This window comes from Eptatretus burgeri, chromosome 22 (genome assembly GCF_056783735.1).
Source record: "Eptatretus burgeri isolate ZD-2024b chromosome 22, Ebu_testis_v1, whole genome shotgun sequence".
Taxonomy (NCBI): Eukaryota; Metazoa; Chordata; class Myxini; order Myxiniformes; family Myxinidae; genus Eptatretus; species Eptatretus burgeri.
The window spans coordinates 356149-369901 of NC_140982.1; the positions used below are offsets into that span (position 1 = coordinate 356149).

Below are 13753 nucleotides of genomic sequence, written 5' to 3' on the forward strand. Positions count from 1 at the left end.
TCAGGAGGTGCAACAGTAGCGGTCGACAAGCTGACAAACTGTGCTTGATCAGGACTCAGTGGATCCAGCCAGCTGTTCTCCATGAGATTCACCAATGATTGGATGTCAGCCTCATCCCTCTGGATCCGAGGTAACTGCAGATCTGGATGGTTCAGCTGGGAGTGACTTCGAACTACCATATCCCTCAGGTGCCCAAGGTACATACTACGGTAATATGACGTCAGATAGTATCGGGTCACAGCTCCTGGATTCATGCTGAATCCTTTCGTTCCTCCAGGTGTCTGTGTGTCTTTGTTGACAGTCTCCTCGATCGTCTGATTCATGGGAATCCGTCCAAATGGGTTTGTGGTGCCGATCTGAACCGAGAAGCCACCTTCCATGAAGTGCGCATGTACTTCGGGGTGGTCGAGCAGCAGTCGGGACATCTGTGCGTCGTAGTAGGGTAGGAATCGGGCGTAATTCAGCTTGTCATAGGGCTCTAGATTGATTTAGAACATATAAATACATCTAAAAAAGGTGTTTGCCAGCCCTATACATGAAATGCCTCCACCATTAACATTTTCTGAAAATTGACCTCGTCTATAATCAGCAAATAGTAAGATAATTATTTATTTATTTATTAATTATCTGCTAAGTTGTATTTAAAGATATCCAATCAAATAACTCTTCTGAAATGGGATTCCTCATGATCAACAACTGTAATTTATTCCAACAAATAGACTGTGTTGTTATCTTAACTAATTTTGCATATATATATATATATATATATATATATATATATATATATATATATATATATATATATATATATACACACTGAACAAAAATATAAACGCACCAAGCGCAAAAATATAAACGCACCAGGCGATTGTTACTATTTTACCTCGAACTCATTAATACTAAATCTTCACAACAATTTGGTTATAGAATCCATGACAATTGAGCATTAAATTTCAAAGAGTTCCTTGAGAATTCTGGCGACAGTCTTTGCTCTACAACAGCCGACACAACCGCGGTGTCACTGTCAGAGTTCACACAGTCAGTAGCGGGTGTGTCCACCGTTGGCGTCGCGCAGAGCGGTGCATCTCCGGCGCATGGACATCACCAGATTATCGATGGTGGCCTGAGGGATGTTTTCCCATTCCTCCTGGAGAACCACACGGAGCTGGCGGACGTTCTCTGGGACTGCGTAACGTTGTCGTATGCGTCGATCAAGAACGTCCCAAAGGTGCTCGATGGGCGACATGTCGGGAGAATATGGAGGCCAGTCGAGGACATCAATGTCCTCCCCACCGAGGAAGTCCATGCAGATCCTGGCAACATGGGGGCGAGCATTGTCGTGCTGAAACGTCACATGGTGAAGGCGCACAAACGGCACGACGATGGGTCTGAGTATCTCGTCCCTGTACCGCTGCCCGTTCAAGTTGCCTTCAATGAAATGAAGCCGAGTGCGCTCTCCATGGCATATGCCTGCCCACACCATAACACTGGCACCACCGTGTGACACCCGACGAAGGACATTGGCGTCAGTGTAGCGCTCCCCAGCCCGACGCCAGACGCGGAGTCTGCCATCAGCCAGATACAGCTGGAACCGCGACTCATCGGTGAACAGCACTCTCCTCCATCGTGCGAGGGTCCAGCGCAAGTGAACATTGGCCCAGTTCAGTCGGGTCTGACGCCGGACTGCAGTGAGGTCGAGTCCCCGGTGTGGTCGGCGGGCTCGGAGGTTGGCCTTCCTCAAGCGGTTACGCACCGTCTGGGCTGAAATGCGCCTGTTATGCAGCCCGACAGTCTCATCGGCAGTCCTCGTGGCCGGTCAGAGTCGATCCCGGAGATGTTGCAGCTTCATGTGACGATCCTGACCGGAGGTGGTCACACGTGGTCGCCGGGCATGTGGGCGGTTCACGGTGCTTCCAGTCTCTCTGAGGCGCGTTCTCAGGCGGATAATGGTGGAGTGGTGGACATTGAAGTGTGCTGCAACGGCCCGTACTGACGTCCCAGCATTCAGAATGCCAATGGCGCGCTCCCTCAAGATTTGTGACATCTGTGGCATGTTGACATTTGGCACCAGTCCACATTTTGGGGAGGCCTTTTATAGGGCAAGCTATAGGGAGTGTTTGTGTCCTGGTCACGCTCACTGACCATCACTCTGTCAAGCCCCATGGTGCTCATGGGAAGGATTACTCAACGTGTGAGTCCACACACTCAGAGTGGTCAATTTCAATGGGAACATCTGTCTTGAGCAAAACAAAGGAACCATTGCTCAAACATATCATCGGTTTGACCATTTTCCCATAATGGCAATCTTGACTTAGATATTTAGGTTGGTGCGTTTATATTTTTGTTCAGTATCTTCTTCTTCTTCTTTCGGCTGCTCCCGTTCGGGGTCGCCACAGCGGATCATTCGTATGATCCGCATAGTGATTTGGCACATGTTTTACGCCGGATGCCCTTCCTGACGCAACCCTGGTCGCCTCTTACGACACAGGGATATGGTACACCTATTTTAACCGGGATATACACCGGCCCAGTATACTGGTACTCATTTCGCCGACCTCGGAAGGATGACAGGCTGAGTCAACCCCCTGGTGTATTAATTCAGTGGCCCAACGGGACTTGAACTCAGGACCTTTTGGATCCCAAGCTGCTGCCCGAACCACTGCGCCAACACCAGGATTTTTGTTCAGTATATATATATATATATAAAAATATATATATATATATATATATATATATATATATATATATATATATATATATATATATATATATATATATATATATAAAAATATACACATATATGCCAATTAGTTGAATTTCATGATTTAGAGGTGGCCATCTTGGATCTTACGGTACCATTTAATTAAACTATGGTATGTATAAACTCTGGCATTTTCATTGTATACCATGGTCCACACCGATCATTTTGAGGTGCAACATGACATGGTTCATCAAAGATATTTTAAAAAATCGATGTCAAAAATTTTGCTGAATCGGTCAATTATATGTTCTGATGTATATACCTGAAAAAACGGAGTCAAATATCTCTAAAAAATTGGCACCAAAGATTTTCTTGTTCAGTGGGACATTCTGAGTCAGAAAAACTTTGGTGCCACAAATTAACATAATTTGCCAACATGCAAACATATGCCCCTGCACTATACACACAAAAAAGTAAAAACGAATGATTTATTACAAATGTTAAAAATATATGTACAATTAACAACTGAAATTATTCCTCGTTTATACAAATACGGAGATCACGTTGTTGACCATCTATGTCTGGTTGAAGGACCGATCAGCCTCAACGTGTATGACAATCATGTGAAACTCACACTGCACTCACCTCTTGATCCCCTACACCTGTATCGATGCAGCGTAAAAAGCTTCTCACTCGACGTAAGAAAACGCCTAAAATGGTCACGACCTCTATTAATGTTCTGTTCTGGGGATTCCTTGTCCTGTAAAAGGTAAAGCACTTGCATAGCTCAGGAAAGAAAAAAACAAGAGGAGCTTGAGAGCTTCCGTTAATCAATGTTTATTACAAATGAGTCTCACAAGTCTGAAATAAATGAAACATGACATTTTCTTTATGATGGTATCTTGTAATCACGTACAAAACAAATGTGCCATCAAGAACGAATCTGGACAGATCCGTGTCCTGTGCAACCAAATATCAAATTATTCATGTCCAGCCTGAATAATACTGTTATCTTCTTTCACGTCCATTCAACCCCATTGAATGTTCTTTAAATTCTGGGAAACAGCTACCAACACCGAAAATATAATTATTGACTTGGTTGGTTACTTTTAATTATGGAACGTGGAACACAATTAACCTTTTTCAAGTCCATGCAATAATTTAAATTGATCGATTAATGTAAACTTTGGGGACAGGTGCTTTTGCTCGTTTTTTCCAACTACCAAGTTGCTCATGCAAGCCAGGATTCGAAACGGGGTAGGGATTGAGAAGGCAAAATGCAAATGGTTTCTTTTGTCATTGAGCCAGCAAGCTGGGAGCAACAACACACATTTATTGCCACATCTGAAGCAATTTGAATGCTCTAATGGTGGCGAGGAGCTCCATTTAAAACTGTTCGTTCGATATTCTGCACGTAGATTTATTGATGCCTCGGGTCATACGAAAATTTGTCGTCATGGTGTCAAAGCCAGTGACCAATTGCAAACTAATAGTAGGATGGTTACACGGATAACAAAATCGTGCAAAAATATGAAAATAATTGCCGATCGAGCATGCAGCTCCAAAAAAATAATATGCAAATGCATAAAAATAATAAAGAGAAAGAAAGAGCATTCATGGAAATAATCCAGGCTAATATGAAAATTTGTAAAATGTGTGAATGGAAAGTAATAAATACCTTCATGATTGGAAACGTTTTCTCTCTCTCTCGAAAGTGAAACGTCTGAATAATTAATTCATCCATGGATGATCTAGTATGTCCTGTGAGACAAATATATATCAAGAGTTGCTCAATTTTGGACTTTCCAGGATTCATACATTCAGTGTTGAGGGATGTGAAAAAAAATATTTGTTGGAGGGTGCGATTGACCCAACTCACCTGCATGGTGATCCTCTCCTCTGGAGAAAGTTTCATCATCGAGACTAGGAGATTTCTGCCACACTTTGACCTGTCCTTTGGAGGATTGTATTTTTCATAATCTTTACGACGATAATCCTGAGAAGGAAAGGGAAGTGGAAAGCATGAGGGAAAAGTGTTTTTGAGTTTGCAAATGAAATCCAAACTATAATTGGTGACATAGCACCTCACATGTTATCCTTGATATCATTATCTCCCAAGTTGAATGTGTGGTAATTATGGGACAACTTCAATAAAACATAAAAACAGAACTTTCTTTAATAACACTCCGTTGAATGGAACCAGCGAATTTAATTTTTTTAGAGATGATTGTAAATCATACTAAAATATGGAACTTGGTGTCTATCTGTCTGATTTTTTGAACGGGATACATTCGGTTATTATTTATCCAGCAAAATCAAACTTGACAGGAGGACGAAGGGTCACATGATGGAGGTTGTGGAGACTTCATTTGCCTCCATCCCAAAGGTGGTTTACCGCCTTGGGTTAATCCGTGTTAAGGTGAAAAGATAGCTTATAGTGGTGTTTTTTTGAGGCCACTTTTTTTTTTTTTAAAGCAACAACAAGACCATCATGAAAAAAGCATAATATTGTTGTTATTACAAAACGACATAACGTAGCCAGAGCTTCGGTTCAAACTATCCTGTAAGATCTTTACTATAATACAGATCGATCCTATAAGATCTGTCATATTGTTGTGGAAATGGCCCCTTCGTGGGTTATTAAATATAGGATTAGCCCAGATCCCCCCTTAAATGCATGTTCAGCCAGGTTGCTTGGTAATCGGACGTTAAATGTGTGTCGGAAGGTGTCGTAGGCGGTCCAGTGTTCATACAGTGGTGGTTTACTGAGAGGCACCTTCTTTTTCCTTCCCCCCTCTTAACCAGCGCCCTGACAGAGCCAGTCAACAAGAAGTGCCAGCAACCCATTGGCGGAGAGCTGCTGCAAGCCCGGACCATGGACCAATCACGTGTCCCCGGAAGCGGTCCAAAAAGCCCGCCCCAAAAAACGTTAGAAAACAGTTCCTTTCACCGGATCTTTCTCTCTTGTGCCGTGGACCTCACAGGGGCTGCACGCCCCGAGGCTGCGTGCATGGGCTGAGCCGATAGGAGGACGTCGCCGCCATTTGCCACGCTCTCTTGTGCCGTGGACCTCACAGGGGCTGGACGCCCCGAGGTTGCGTGCGTGGGCTGGGCCGATAGGAGGACGTCGCCGCCATTTTGCCACGCTACATGCTCGGGCTGGGCGCTCTAATCCGGCGACATCGGCTTGTCACGAGCCGCATTCGTGCCTTCCACACCTTTCCTCTCGTCCATGAGGCACCACCGAGTACTCCGTGTCTTGTATGCATGTTGTCCAGGCCTAAGGCTTATTTTGTGAGCCCCCCCCCCCGCGAAACCCGTATCCGTAGCTCCCTAGATAAGAGCGGGTTATAGATGAATTATAACGTTATCACGAATGCTTTGCTTTTGTCGTGTTCCCTGATGTTTCCCCATTAAATCTGGCTGATTCATACGAAATTTGCCGCACTGAATTTATCCGTGTCGCGCTGAAGAACAATCGCTCGATTTGTATTTAAAACCAAACTGGCTACGGATTGCGGCAGACTTCGCTCTGTCTCTGATCAACTCCATTCTGTGGCCGGGGTATATCCCCAACTGGCAAGGCACAGGGGTACTTTGGTATCGTGATCTTAGGCGCGTGACCCGAGACCTGTGCCGAACTCGCCTGCGATATAACCCGTGAGACGGCGGTGCTGTTAAGCGCTACCGAATCAACAACAATATCATATAATCGATACGGTAAGAGAGTCGTGTTTCTTTATTTGTTCTTCAATATTGTGCTGTCCTCTCGGTCTTGGATCTGCAATATAGAAAATATAAAATATTTTAATTCAGAATTCATCCACATCGAAACATGGATGTTTATTTTAATATCTGACTTGCATGAATAAAGTCTCACACATTCACTTCAAACAAAAGTAAATGTCGAAATTTGATCATTTGGTTACACGGCAGATATGTACGCGGAGTGCGGGCGTATGTAGTCCAATAACTCACATGAAATATTTCTGAAACATGATAATATTGAACTCTTTCCTCGCAGCTTGAAAGCCTGAGTTAACGACAACCGATAACTGTTTGCTGGAACACTGCCCGGTACCCACTATAAACCTACACTTTCGGGTTCTTATGAAGTTTAGGGATCCAGAAAAGTTGAAGAATACAAAGATTTACCGTAAAATTCGGACCATTGAGTTCATCGTGAAAAAAGCCGCATCCCCTAAAGTTTAAAAAAATCTGGAATTTAAACACACACATGCCGCACCGGTTTATAAGCTGCAAATGTTGCACAAAAAACCAAGCGCAAAAACGTCCGAAAATTATCCACAAAATGTGAGAAACTCGACAGCCACAGAAACTTGTGAGACGTGCAAAGCACAAATTCAATCACAAATTCAGTGACAAAGCAACACAAAAATAAAAATACAGCTACACCAAAGATACACAATAATACACACAATCTAAAAATACCGGTAGTCACATTTATTCGTCGCCGTCATCATTTCCACTGAAGCCACTGACAGCTTCGTCTTCAGTGTCGGAGTTAAACAACAGAAGCACAGCAGCTTCTTCTGCTCTGTCTGCATCGCTGACCCCGGCCTCTTTTTCACCGTCGGATGAATCCGAGTCTTGCTGGCTGGAGCTGGTGGCTTCTCTGTCGTCTGCTACATACAAGAGTTCAGCTTTGCGAAAGCTGTTGACGATCGTAGATTGTTTTACTTTTCCCCACGCTGTCAAAATCCATTGACAGACCTCCGCGAAGCTTGCTCGTCGCATACGTCCAGTTTCAGTGTCTCATCCTGTCCGAACCGTTTGATCACGGTTCTTTTCCTGGATCCACTGTTCTCTATCATCCCCGTACTCGCGCTCCTTACTGTAGGATTCCAGAGCCTACGTTTCAGAGTCCTTGACAGATGTTGATCGTAAAGACGTCACCACCACCACCACCACCACCGGGCTCCATTTCCAGAGGAAAATATCCATGCCGTAAAGAATCTACTCCGTGCCAATTGTGCATCTATCTCATCGATCGACGGAAGAGGGAACCGCTTGATACGAAGAGCTGGGTTGGACTGTGGCCTTGAAGTCCAGGCATAATCGAACATCACCATTCCGCTTTCGCACCGTGACGACTCGAGTGGCCCAGTTAGGGTTAGGGTTAGCCCGTCTCACTCACCTCTCACCCTGTCGCGGAGAGCATACAGGACTGCCCTCGGTTTACAAAAACGAGGAGCCATGCCCTCCTTCATGAAGAGCTTGGCCTGTACATTCTTGAGTCTGCCAAGCTCATTTAAAAACAGGCCTTGATGCTTTTGAAGGATCTGCTCCAACTGCCACGACGTGGTTTACACAAGGTGTATCGCTGACGAGTCCAGCTTCATGTGAGTCATCCAGTCACGACTGAATAGGGATGGTCCACTTCCTCGAACCGCATATAACTCGAGATTGGCATGCTCTCGCTGATAGCTCACTGAGACATCAGCGACCCTGATCAGCTTTATTTTCTCGCTTATGCAGGTGGACGGTGTGAGGTCCGAACTGATGAGCTTCAGACTGCTGAGCTTACGAGAGGTCTGCTCGCTTATGATGGAGACTGCAGCACGAGTGTCGACGTGGAATGTGATGGGAGTATTGTTAACCTCCACGTTTACTATTATTGGTCGAGCTTTTGGAGTTCCCACTGAAGAAAGACCCGACATTGGTTGAACATCTTTACCTGGGTCGTCATCGTTGTCCAGGACGTGGACGGTGGTTGACATGTGCGTCTCAGATGGCCGACTTTCTGTCAATTCAAACACACACTGTCCTTATTGGGACAAACACGACGGAAGTGTTGACCTCCGCACCCCAACATGCCCGAGTGGGCACCTTGTCACCCAAATGGAAGTCTTGTGACTGTGGCCCACGGTATTCCTGAGTGTTGTTCCTTACCAAAGGTTCTCAGCGTCTGAGGAGAACCGGATACCCTGTAGATTCCCGAGCTGACCTCCATGGTCTAACACTCTAACCGTTGACGACTCATACATCTTTGAGGCGACTGTTCGACAGCCGATGAGTTTTCGACCGCGTTGACGAATGCAATGTCCTCAAACTTGTTGCGAAGCATCGCAGAAACCATCTTCTGATTTTGTAAACTGGCAATAAATCCCTCCTTGAGCCTGGCAGGACACTCATCTCTCGTGAACTTGCGGGTGACAGGCAGATGTTTTGATCTTGCCACAAAATCAGCGACGCGTTCTCCCGAGTTCCTCGTCAAATTATCAAATTCATACCTCGCAAGTTGTGGCGATTTTTCAGGCTTTGTATCTTCATTCTTCTTCGGGACGATGGACTGGACATCAAGACCTCAAGGTCGTGTGGTGTTGATAAAACTATGGATGGTGTTGGTTATGGTGTTGTTGCTATGGGGGATTATGGTGTTGGTTTCCTGGAAGACATTGATTTTCTACCTGATGTTCAGTTCGGCTTTAGACATTGCCGGTCCACTGGTGATCTTTGTCCCTCGAGACTGAGCATAAGCTTTCGGTATCTCTGGACAAGTGTTTGCCGTTATCTCTGAATTCTTCGCCGATCCCCACATTTCAGTGGTCCATGAGGGACAACCAATCAGATTTAATGACAACACAAGTTATACTTAATTCAGCAAAAAAACTCACATACTCAATCCACCCCAAGGGTATCGACACGAGGTTACTCTCGGCCTCTGATGGAATCTTGTTCTCATGTCTGGGCTGGAGCACCTGCTTGTGATCTCTCCTTCCTTGACCGAATCCAGTGGCGAGCTGTTAATCTGGTGGGGCATGACTTGGCGTCATAATCGTTTGAAACCTCTTTCCATCCGGTGATCCGTGGCTATGTTAAGTCTCTTCTGCAGATATCATCATGGAAGCTTCTCCTCCCTTGTTTCGAGTGATTTAAAGGTGCCGACTGCAATTTTTGATTCTGAATGGTGGTTCAATCATTTCAAACAAGGCCACATCAGCCTCCTCCTGGAGCAGAGAATACCAATTGCAAAGATCACGACAGCTGGGAAGATGTACAATCTTTATGGTTCAACAGCACCTGCCATTGTGGGTTGGACAAAGGGGATTGAGGAGACGGTGTGCAGTGCCGCCATGAACTGTGTACCACAGTTGCAACAACTGGGGTATCAAAAAATCGCACCATCTCGAACTCTGCATCCAAAGAAGCAAAATGTAACATCGCGACAGCCAAGCAAGGTGCTTGGATAGATCGAGCTTGGATAGACCTTTAACCTTTGTGTTTACCTATGATGCAATTGCTCATTGCTCAAATCCATAAACAGCTAATGGATATATTTCCCACCGGACTAGTCTGCGAAAAGTGGGACACCACGTGGCAAGAAAAATGATCATCGATGACGAGAAAAGCAGAGGTCTACGCTCGAGAGAACACCTGTGTTAGCCACCTGCCTCGATTGCAATAACATGACAGGGCCGGTACGCGAGAGCTTCCCGTCTCAAAGTTGGCATTAGTTTACCTACATGGTGGCTATCACTAAACTGGGAAGGCCAGAGGTCCTAAAAGTAAGTGGTGGGGTGTGGGACACCATGGTGTCCACAGAGGAAAAACAAAGTTCCAACTGGAGCAAAATTACGAGCTCCTCATCCACCCCACGCCGACGAACGAGGCTCCAACCTCAATGAAAAGCGCTCCAGAGGACCGTGCCGTTTCATCGCCTCGAGAACCCCCAAAAAAGGGTGTGAATAGTTCTTCTTCTACTTATTCCTGTCTGTAGCACATTGCATTTGCACTTTGCATGTTCTCGGTGCATGTCATGAACACACCGCTGGTTTGCCGTCACGCACACCGGAAACTCAGGTGGTGAGAAAGCAAAGCAGGCAACGCCAATGCAGATCGAGATGATGGAGAAGATAACGTGGACCAGCAAAACCATGAAAAACCTTTTCCTCAACTTCCACAAACACCACCAGGTGGTCTCACGAGTCTCAAGGTTGTCATGAAAACAAATTTCAAACAACATTTATTACGGAATGTTTTGTTTGGAATAATTTCCCAGAACAATATGCAGCTGCACCTTTTTCTCAACAGCCCATTCTGATGCAAGGTGGATACCTGCTCAGACACCTGTTTCTCCTTACTCTCCATCGTCCATCGCACATTCACATCAGCCTCAATCGGGCTCTCCAACCGTACCGAGTATCAGCGAGGGAGATGTTTCCATAACCTATCTTCGACTCGTCAGGCAACGGAGTGCGATCGTTGCAAGTGAGACATCTGATTCTTCTGTCTGTTGATACCTTTGTGGTAATGGTGCACAGCTGCTTTTTGCATCGTCCAAATACCCCCAATAAATCATAATTCCATCCGTATCAATCATTCCATTCGTTTTCACAATGCACTGCAAGACGTCGGTATCACCAAGGAAGACCCTCACTCGAGCTCGGTGTCTCGAGCTTAAAACCTGAGAAAAAAAAATAAACAAATAAACCAGGAAGGTCGGATCGACACGGGCAACGAGCAACGTGCAGTCTCAGTGGGAATCTTCGTCCTCACTGTCGCCTTTGGAAAGTCCAGTGGTTGTGGTCTACCTTGAGAACTGCTCTCTCAATATGTCCATGGAGACCATCAAACATGTACTTTATGGGACAAGTTTACGGCCTGAATGTTAATTAATTCCACAGTTGATGGAGACACCACATACAACTACCATGATGGAGTGAGTCATCGATGTCGATGGATCTCATCGTGGACATCGGCTTCATCCATGACTGAATAATCCCACCCTGGATGCGCAAGGTTGACCTCAGGTCGCACAGACGAACTGTGTTTCTGGTGGTACGACTACGACATCGTTGGTGTCGCTTCACTCTGGCTGCTTCAAGGCGATGTTCTTCAAAGACCGTTGTTGCAGGGAGAGTGGCAGAGTTTCTGGGTTTTTTTGGCTCTCGTTTCCCACTTTTCCATTCCGATATTGCGTGACTTGAAGTTACACTTGAGGATGTCCTCACATCGCTTGCACTGCTGGCCACTTCTGTTGTAGACCCCCTTCCTTTAAACGGCCAGAGAAGATGGCCATCGGTATTCTGGTGTCTATTCGAGCCACATGTCCGGCACAACGGAACTGCTTTGCAATGATGAGGCAGTCATTGTCCTTGATCTGACAACAATCAAGATCATCTGTATTGGAGACCAGGTCACACCATGTTGACATGTTGTCCACAGGAATCGAAGATGGAATTGGTCGAGACGTTTTAGGTGTCGGCGATAGGGAGTCCAGCTTCAGCAGCCACACAGCAACTCGGTACGCAGGACCGCCCGGTCGTCTGCGATTTTGACGGAGAGACGGATTAAATGATCGCTCCACCAGGTGTGCTGCTGCTTGCTGAATGCTGTGCTGGCCTTGCCAATTCTGGTGGTAACTCCATCATCGATTGCAGCGTTTTGGGCTGGTGTGGCGCCGCAGAATGTAGTAAACAGGTGTGGCGCCGCAGAAATAAGACACAACCACCCTCGGTGGTTGGGCAGATCGAGAACGCACTTGGCCCTTGAGGGTGCAACCGAGGGTAAAATCGCTCTTCACACAGGACCATGCTCTCCGTTCCGGAGGAGAAACCGCTTTGACTTTCAGGAAGTATCTTGCTGAGTGTGTTGTGGTTGAGCCTGTTGAGAAGGACGTGAGCCAGCATCATCCCCGCGGTGCAAAGGAAGGATATGCCCCGGTGGTTGTCACAACTGAACCCATCGCCTTTCCTTTTCGGCAGATGAGCGATTATGGCGTCCTTGAAATCTTGGGGGACAGTCCCCTGTCTCCAGATGGTCTTGAGGAGGTGGACTGGATGTTTGCTGAAGCTATTGCCCTCATCCTTATATCCCTCACCTGTTGTGGCGTCACCCTCAGAGGCCTTGCAACTGGACATTTGCCCGACGGCACGCAATGTCTCGACAGACGTGGGGGGGGCCAGAGCAAGGTTTTACTTGATTGGTAATTGAGGAATTTCGAAGATCAGCCAGGTATCTACAAATGATGGACAATTGACCACATCATTAAAATGTTCTGCCCAACGGCTTTCCATCTTCTTGGTTATCAGCCTGGTATCGTCTTTAGAGTGGAGAGGTGTCATATCCCTCATTCAGGAACCGAATACAGCTTTGAGACCATCAAAGAGCGTTTCGACTCCTTACCATCCATCACCTGCTGTCCATCGATGACCTTCTGTATCCACCAGTCTTCCTTCATGCACCGTCATCTCTTTCTCACTTCGTTTTTTTCCATGACGATGGGAATCTTTCTTGTTGGATAAGGACTCGTTTCGCAATCAATCCAAGTGATTGGATTGTATCCGATTCAGTAGGGTCTTGGCGATGGTGTCGTTCTCATCAAACCGGTCCTCATGCTTCCTTATTACGAAGCCTAAAGTGTCTGCAGAGCAGATGGATGTGATGTCTTTCAACTGCTGCCATCACGTCTACACGCCGCACTCTCCACGCACATCTTGTCTGGGGGCTTTTCAAACGAATGCAAGGCGAGTCTTTATTTTATTTATTTACGAGCAATACCATCCGTCACATCGCTGAAGGAAATACCGAAGGGGAGAGAGGTGGGACAGTGAAGAGGTGGAGGGGAAAAGCCAGATGGGGTAGGGGGAGCGAGGAGAGGTGGGGGAAGGAAGGACAGTGTGAGGGGAGAGGAAGCGAAGACATATGTGCGGAGTTCCCTTTGTCTGCATGCAAAGTTTCAGGTTGCTCGGTTTTATGGTTTTAGAGTTATGGAAGAGACACACACACATCGCCTTTTTTTAGCATGAAGGCAGAACATTCGCGATGCCAACCCTAACCCAAACAGGCATAGCAGTTCAGATTTTTTTTTTTTACTTTTGTTTTTGTATGCCAAGTCGAGGCATGGAAGAGCTAGTACTGGTACACTGAACGAATCAGAACACAACAGAACAAAAGGAACTGCAGAGAGAGGGGGAAACACCAACAGCAGAAACAATGGCCAAGACAAAGGGAAGCTTTTATTTTTTTTGTATACCTTGTCGAGGCTCGTATGAGAGGTAACACACAATGCATAGCAAGGGGGGCATG

General features: G+C 46.0%; 1 long non-coding RNA gene across 1 annotated transcript in view; it reads left to right on the top strand.

Annotated features, from left to right (window-relative positions):
• The window catches only part of LOC147007987 (uncharacterized), a 93965-nt gene extending 84791 nt beyond the window's left edge, over nt 1-9174 (top strand). The window contains exon 4 of the long non-coding RNA XR_015053721.1: nt 5507-9174. This is a non-coding gene — a long non-coding RNA (uncharacterized LOC147007987). The remainder of the gene's footprint in view (nt 1-5506) is intronic.
• The last annotated feature ends 4579 nt before the right edge of the window (nt 9175-13753 follow it).